This window comes from Poecile atricapillus, chromosome W (genome assembly GCF_030490865.1).
Source record: "Poecile atricapillus isolate bPoeAtr1 chromosome W, bPoeAtr1.hap1, whole genome shotgun sequence".
Taxonomy (NCBI): domain Eukaryota; kingdom Metazoa; phylum Chordata; class Aves; order Passeriformes; family Paridae; genus Poecile; species Poecile atricapillus.
In genome coordinates, this window is record NC_081288.1 from 104,871,626 (window position 1) to 104,880,517 (window position 8,892).

At 38.7% G+C, this 8,892-nt stretch overlaps 1 long non-coding RNA gene across 1 annotated transcript in view; it reads left to right on the top strand.

Annotated features, from left to right (window-relative positions):
- The window catches only part of LOC131591509 (uncharacterized), a 70,050-nt gene extending 62,029 nt beyond the window's left edge, over positions 1-8,021 (top strand). Inside the window, exon 4 of the long non-coding RNA XR_009280408.1 lies at positions 7,150-8,021. This is a non-coding gene — a long non-coding RNA (uncharacterized LOC131591509). The remainder of the gene's footprint in view (positions 1-7,149) is intronic.
- Positions 8,022-8,892: the final 871 nt, after the last annotated feature.

Genomic DNA, 8,892 nt, shown 5'->3' on the forward strand with positions numbered 1-8,892 from the left:
CAATCTGCGAGGAGAAGTAGCAGTCTGGTTTATCTTTCTCAAAGCCACTGCTTTATTTTGCTTTAGTGGTCAGAGACCACCTCCTCTTCCTCAGCTCTGTAGGTGATGTAATGCTTTGCTCTCTATTTAACTCACTCTGAAATGTGCCAGTACATCTGTGTACCATTCTGAACAGCTGAAAGAATTTATTTTAAATTGTCACTCAGTTTATTAATAAAGAAGAAAAATGCATGTGTATATTTTTCCTTGAAACAGAATATAGGTACTGTACAAAAATGTACACGAAAATCATCTTTAGTCTCAGTCAGACATCTGGCCAATGGTAACCTACAGGCAAAAAAAAGTCCAGACACAATATGGGATAGAAATGGTACAGATAAAGAAACTCTTGAAAGTTGACAGCCTTAATGCTCCATAAAGAGTATGTGTTGATATAGTGCCACAGAGAGATTTTATAGACATGGTTTTCAGACTATTCCATTATTACAGTAGGCCACAATCCTGCAGATGTTTAGACACTAAGGACTTCATTTAGTCATGTCAGTGTTTTCATGACTGGGTCTTATTAAATTTATTCTCCAGAGAGTTAATAGGAAAGCCCTCTCTCTTAGACTGGCTATAGAAGAGCAACAGTTGCCAGATATATTGCTATTGAAACATGAGAATGCACAACAAGATACATCATATTAAACTTGCATCCTGAAATGCACAATGCTTGTACTCCAGGAACTTCAAGGGCTCAGTGAAATACGGAACTCAAAGATATGTTTATGTATGGGTCTGAGTGGGGACATTATTGAATATCAGCAATATTGTTCCCAAACAACAAACATGATCTTCTTTAGCTAGAACTATATTTTAACACTGTCAGTAAAAGCAGAAGAAGGTGAACAAGCAGGAGCATGTTAACTATGGTCTTCGAGGCAGCCAAGTGACCCAGTTTGAGTCAGACAACTAATGACAGTGCTGGTCTAGAAAAGAGTGTGGAATTTCCTTTGTATTTGATATCTACACACTGAGACAGTTAAGCTTAAATCTACATCTAGTTTTGGCCCAGAATCACCAGAGCTGGTGGTTCCTCAATAATGCAGTGCACCAAAAAAGGTGCTAATGATAATCTCAGCCATTAATGGCAGACACTGGAAATCAGTGCACTTGGTTTAGCTTAACCTGGGTTTGTACTTTTGAAGGCAAACGGCATAAGCTACCCTTTACCATGGCAGGTTGCAATACAACAGGATTGCTGTTCTAACTTATGATTGTTGAAACTGTATTCTTACACATCATGACGTATTGAACACCAAATGTTGTAGAACTGACACTTGGTGTCTGCTAAAATGTAAAAGCCCCAGTTCACTGCAGAGCAACACAAGATCTTTCATTTGTGGGAAGAAAGGAGAAATTATTGTTCTGATTGATTAACCTCCCCATCCCAACAACATGACTGACTGGAACCCCATGACACCACTGATCCCATTTTAGGAAAGCGATGGCTTATTAACCTTTTCTGGAATACTTTGTATTTGCCAATGACATCCTAAGTGTAGTAACTACAGTTATTTCCTGTCCCCATAAGCTCTACAGCCTGACTGCAAGTTTACTAAAACACTTTCGTGCAAAATGCAAATTTTTGTGATGTGATGCCACTTCAACTAACAACAGAAAATAACTTCTACAATCCAAGTCCTCAAAACACAGAATCACATAATATGCTGAGTTGGAAGGGACCCAAGAGGATCATCAAGTCCAACACCTACAAAGACTAAAGAAATGGGGTTTATGCTGAAATAATGAACACAAGTCAGGAAAATCAAATCCATTATTGAAAGAAGTAGGTGTTATTAAGTTATTAAGAGTAAGTTAGTCATTAATTGCATTTGAACACTCTTGTGCTTACTATCACTGAAGATGAGTGCCCTTACAAATAGATTATTTGCAAATAGCTGGAACCTGTGGACTTAGTCCCAGACTTCTCTGGTGTTTGTGCTGTGCTGGTCCCTATGCCCAACACGTGATTGTGGATCCAGCCATACAAATCCAGGCTTTTGCCTAAGAATTCTCTGACCTGTTGCACCTACAGTCCAGGGGGATTTTCCATATGCAGTGACTGAGTTCATCAACCACTTCTGCCTATTTATTCCATATACTTAGCACTTGTATGTTTTCCATGAGCACAGACTACTAATTGCTGCTGGAAACAACACAGTAGGCCAGACAGACCCTTCTCTCATCCAGAATTCTTACATTTTTAGGATTTTTAACTGTTTCTCTCAAAGTTTTAATATTCATTCATATTGAAATTGCCACATGCTTCTCAGGCTAAAATTCACAATCAAATGCTGCAATATGATATGGGCAGGAAGAACATCACTGCAGACAGAGAAGAGTTGAAACTGAAGTAGAGCTAAAGGAGTTCCTTCAGAATCTCTGATTCACTGCAGCTCATTGCCACTAGAACTGCAGCCTCCTCTTAGCTATCAATACCTGGTACTAGGATTCATACCTTACCAGAAATTTCCATGGTAAACTTTTACAAACAAAACCAAAATTCAGACATTATCAAGAAGGTGTTGTGAGAGCAATTATGAAAACTGTGAATAGCAGATGTGCCTGCTTGCAGATGTATCAATCCATTCATAGTGTAACAGGAGCCACACAATTACAGGGAGGGTGTTCCCTGGAAACCAGGTAAGAGCAGGTAAGAGCACCTGAGGCTCCTCAGGACCTGCTTGGGGGAACAGAATACTTTCCTTAAGAGCTTACTGGTCTTTTACACAAAATATGGCACGGGCTAGAAGTAGTATTTTCAGGCAGTTCCCAATGTGTTTTTCAGGAAAACCAAGCGAGGTGGCCAGAAAATATACAGCTTACTGGATATGTGAAGTTTCTGCACCTCTGCTGAATCAGCAGTGGTGTCTGATAATGGTTTTGATCCTTCTTTTTTTGTCTTTAACAAGGAAGACATATAACTCTTGACATAAACTATGTTGTAGAATGTGCTGAACAAATATTTCATCAAAGGGGAAAAGTTTATCTTAGAGTCATTTTGCTGCTGAATGATTTATTAGAACTCAGAGCCAAAACAGGTAAAAGCCCTAAGGATGCTGTAACTTTCTAATGATTCAACTCTAAGAAGAGTCAAACACTGCCTACAGGAGGGCTGGGGCTTGCTAGGAAGCAGAGTCTTGTAAAACAAATAAAGATTTCCTACACATGTCAATGCAATTCTCTGCATCAATACCTGAAAAAGGGGCAGGTGTTAAAAAATGCGCACTTAAAGCCATGACTAATGAGGATACTTCTGTATCACAAAGTCTGGATTAGCCAGTGAATCTTTCAGACAATCTAAGTTGAAAAATAGCATTTGGCAAGGTCCACTGACATCTGCCACCACTTTCTTTAGCCTCCTGCATTCCCCAAAGGTACCGCCTGCGAGCTGGCCTGCAGTACCACAGCACAGCAACTGCAGACAGCAGGGAATGCAGACAGACATGCAAAGTGTTTAAAATACAAAACACAGGCTCTGTTCTGGGGGCTGGTACAACAGGTGTATATATATATATTGGGAGCTCATATTAATGAGGCTTCTGTTACACATGTTCGGGGCGGCCGACAGCCTTTTCAGAAGTAGATGGGTATTTTGGTTAAAGTCAGACAGAGTAACCTCATAGTAACCTCTAGTCTGGCTCACAGCCATAGGGAGGACTCTGAAGGACTGTCCCTTGGTGCTGCATTGATTAGATTTCTTCCCATAATACACCCAGTGTTTTTGCTCAGTAAACCTTACTAACAACTGAATCAAGAATAAAGACTGAGAGGGGAAATAAAAGCTGAGCTCCATGTGAAAACGGGCCATAAAATTAACAAGGTTCTCAGCATCAAGTAATTCTGTCTGCTCTATTGTGGTCAGAAAGTGAGAGCCTGTAAAATACATATGCAAGCAAGTACAAGAAGAAAAAAAACCCCACCAAACCAAACCAAACCAAACCAAACCAAACCAAACCCAAAATCAACCCCCCCCAAAAATTCCAAAACCTGAAACAAAACCCTCTTCAAACCCAAAACAACCCCAAATAAACACCCCTCACCACCCAAATTTGTACAGCAAATCAAGTATTTAAAGATATTACACTTAAGAAATCTAAAAGCTTAACTTCCCCCCCTACATTTAACTATTCCCTTGTATTTTAAATATTTTTCTTGTATTTCCATATATTACATGCATAAATTTTAGATACCAGTTTTGCTGGCAAACACACATTTTCCCCAATCTTTTATCGTGCTGTGGAAGTGTTAATATACAATTCTTCTAATTTCTATGTCTTGTAGCATCAACAGTGCATAGAAAGCACCTTTACAGAAGCACACAAAAAAAGCCACACACTCTTAAATAAAATGTGGATGATAACCTGGATCATACCAAATCTACAGAGCAGTAATTTTTCCTCCAAGAACATACAGGGGTATGATAATCCCAGAACACTTTCTAATCTAGATATTGGATATGGAGAGTGCCCTGTTGTGAATCACCAATACTTTTTTGCAAGAATGATCCTTCATTACTGAAAGAAACTACTTTTTCTGAAACCACATTACTGAAAAGGGAACCAAACCCCAAATCATTGTCATTGGAAAGACAACTGTAACACTGAACATTCCAAATGAACAGCCCATTCTTTTAACAAAGGAAAACCACTTTCTATCAATAATGAATCATCTAGGTTCTGAATAACAATTACAGCATTCATGTACTTGGTAATTCATGTAAGAAAAACTATGATCTTTCTAACATAAACATAACCTACTACCAAGCACTAGAATTGAAAGGATGTCATGACTTCAGCTATCCACACTGCATGGTAACCAGTGAAGTAAGCAGACTTTAAGTATTTTGCAACATCTAGAGTAAGATGGGAACATAATACATAGGGCTGCTTTAATAAGGCATGTGTGAATACACAAATAACTCATTTCTATCTTGTCTAATAACACATGCTCTCAGGAAGGGCTGTCCCCCCAGAATGATCCATCTAGATATGAAGACAAGTATAGTGTGCAACATAATTTTTAAAGGTCTACAGCTGTAGCAAGATACCAGACTAAATATTAAGTAGATCTATTCAAGTTATCATAACTGTGCCTAATAAATTAGAAGCAAAAATACTCTTCTTTCTACATGGAAACAGGTGTCTAATATCCAAGGGAAACAATAATAAGGACCTTAAAATACTGTCATTTGTTTGAGGTTTTCTCCCTGAGATCTTTTAAATGAATGACTCTGGTAAAATAATGTCAAGAAGCAATAATCAGACACAAAATAGCCACGTAAAAAGTCAGCACCACGAGAAACCTAACACAGCTGATGTTGAATGTTAGCAAGTCTTTTTATTTATGGAAACATGGGCACTGCAAGTTTTACAATTTTCTTTAAAAAGTTGGTATGACAGCTTCTGAACCTTTGCTGTTAACTATGGTAAAGGAATGAAAGCTGTCATGCATCTGCCACTAGCATGTATTCATACTTCCCATGGGGTATCCAAACACTAAGCAAATTAAGTGCTTGTGAACTACTTGCAAAACTTGCCATTTATGTGCAGAGGAGAAAGGCCTTACTTCAAAATAATAAAAAAATTCAATTAGAAAAATTAATCTCAAGAACTTCATGAAAAAATATGAAATTTTTCATGGAGGTTCTTAATTTGTTTTGGAGCTTAAACCAATTGTGCTTTATCTATATCTATCTACATATCTATCATATATTTTGCACAAATGGTGCTTCAAATATTGAAATACAACTTAAGTTTTTTCTGTGCCATGCCCTTCCTATATCCAACATCTCCTTTTCAGAAAAGGGTCAGAATAGAATCAGGTAATTGATAATTCTCTGCTGTAGCACTCTGTCCTCGACCACTCAAGCAAGAAATGCATGGAACAGCAGGATAAATTCAACATGCACTAACCACAAACCCTGTAAGAGGATCTTTCATTTGTGCCATATAAGTATAGTGAACTAAACCCATATATACTTATAAACATATCTGACATAAGAATGTGCAATAACTTACAAAAGCATGTGTATCATCATAATTTACATGTGTATCATGTAACATCGAAATGAAACACATAATGGGAGGAGACCTAGTGGACCAGACAAACAAAAAGACAAAATACAATCCCACTTTACTGCTACTTCAAAAAACATCCTTTCAGATACTGCCTACTACATCAAGGAAAATGATTTAAAGAAGTCTTGGCTCAAATATCCTGCTTGCTGGGACAGCTGTCCCTAGGAAGGATGCACTCACATCTGCAAATAACAAATTACAGTATCGCTGCTGTGAATGCATAAGGTTAGGAAGGACTACTGTACTTTCAAAGCAATTATTTTGAATTATTGGAAAAACACTTATTAATCCCCTAAGGAAGCCAGATTTCAGACATCACATGAAAAAAGCTCTTCTGGAAGAAGAAAGCAAACCTTATTAACTCCTAGTTACACCTTCAGAGAATTGAAAAGAAATCCAGATGTATTAACTCTGTAACCTATGATCTGTGTCCAGATCATCTGTGCTTTTGGCTCCAATTTTACCTGAACTGAATTTGCTTTCATTGAATTATTTTTTGTTATACAAATACCTATTTATTGAGGCTACTGTTCAACTGAAACCAAAAATCTCTTTCAAAACTTCCCCCTTTATTTATCTTGGGGCAATGGTTGAAGAATGGTTGAAATTAATTTGTAAGTTCTTGGTCCAATATAGTGGTCCTACCAGCTTCATGACTGAAAACAGTTTCTGGCTGATCCTATATAAAAAAGCAAAGCCTTTGATCAATAAAAGATTGAGGGTCAGTCTCAGAAAATAAGTGACCCACGAAAAAACTCACTTATGAGAAAACCCACGTGGAAGTAAAAGGGATGCTCTCACTGTAGCTGGTTATTTGCTAGAATATGGTGCTGATACTTTTATATTCAAGTTGTGTTAAAAATCCTCTCATTTAATATGTGGTTAACATGTGTGAATTATGTATTTCACCATATGTATTTTTTATCACCATCAACAGTAACAGGTATATTTGCAGCACACTGGAGGAACTTCAAAGTCATTTATAAGCACTAATGATAAGGAAGCATTAATCCTTATTTTGCAGATGAGAAACAGATGTACAAGACTCTCTTGTGTTTTTGTGTGAATCACTGCAGCACAGGCAGAAACTGAACTTGAATTGCCTACAACCTCAATCACCTCTACATGAACAGCTTTCTGAAAAAGCATGGTCAACATGGGACACCTTCCTGAGAAGTAAACAGGAAGGAGCAATTTATATTGTAATCCTTTTAAAAGGCAATACACAACACCAACCTCAAAAACCAAAACCAAACCCCAAGAACCAAACAGCACATGCTGTATTTTTAGAGAGAACTTTAGTCAGGTAGGGCAGTTTCTCTGTCTCTCCTTGCTCAGTTCATGACAGCGATCATTGCCTGCTAATCAGTCTTATTTGGAGGATTTACTCCTTGTTATGTAATTCCAGATATTTCTTGCAGTACTGAGCTTTTACTGTATTTAGATGGGTAAGAAAGAAAGGAAGAATGACTCTGCAGAAGGGGTTTCAGATACTTTATTTTTACACCCGTACACATAGTTTTCTGAGGTGTTTGGCACTAAGGGTGCAATGTATTAAAATGATTGATTGATTGCATTTTAAAAATAGAAGTACTGTTCTGATACTAGGATTAACTATTATCATTAAGATATGACAGAATTTTAAACAGCTTTGAATTTGCACCCTTCTGTGAATGTAAAGTGCCCTTCCCCATCCCCCTTGCCCACGCTACACACAAACCAGAGTATTTCATAGAGCAACAGAGCAAATGCCACTCACTTTTCTCCTCACATGGCCAATACCAGGACTACAGGAACAACTCCACAGTGCCCCTTCAATTTCTGTAACCCATTTTTAGTTTTCTTTCAGCATATTTGTAAGCTATCCTGATCCCTTTTTTCCCTGAACAATGTTATGTGTTGGTCTATGAGAGAAGCTTAATTACAGCTATTTTGAAGGCTCTTATTATTAAATATCCTGTACTTTTTTTATCAAATCTTGGTTATTGAAGGGGCTGCAAATAATATTTGGAATAAATGACTGTGCTGGATTTGGCTGTGGTAGTGTTAAATTTCTTCGCAGTAGCTGGTATTGGCTGTGTTTCGGATTTGTGCTGGAACAGTGCTGATAACACAGGGATGTTTTAGTTACTGCTGAGCAGGGAATGCACAGAGTCAAGGCCTTTTCTGCTCCTCTCCCACCCCACCAGTGAGGGCCTGGAGGGCACAAGGTCCTGGGAGGATACACATCCAGAACAGCTGATCCCAACTGGCCACAGGGACATCCCAGACCATACAGTGTCACTCCAGCATATAAAGTTGCGGGGAGAAGGAAGGGGGGGACATTTGGAGTGATGGTGCTTGTTTTCCTGAGAGACTCTGATGGAGTCTGGCTTTCCTGGGATGGCTGAGCACCTGCCTGTCCAAGGGAAGTGGGGAATGAATCCCTTGTTTTGCTTTGCTTAGGCACACACTTTGGCTTTATCTTTTAGTCTTTACCTCATCCTATGAGTTTTCTCACTTTTACCCTTCCGATTCTCTGCCCAGACCCATGGCAGGGGAGGGAGCAGGGCTGAGCTGCCACCTGGGGTTAAATAACAATAATGCCGTAATTTGGTGGCTCAGTACAGTGCAAGCAGGTTCTGACTCAGAGCTGGGTGAGCGACTGCAGCTACAGGGAGACCCTGCCAGCAGCACGTTCGTGCCAATAGAAAAGAACAGTTGATGGCATCCACCCAAGGTCACCTCCTCAAATTTGGGAATCTGTTTTCTTCCAGACACTGTAAAG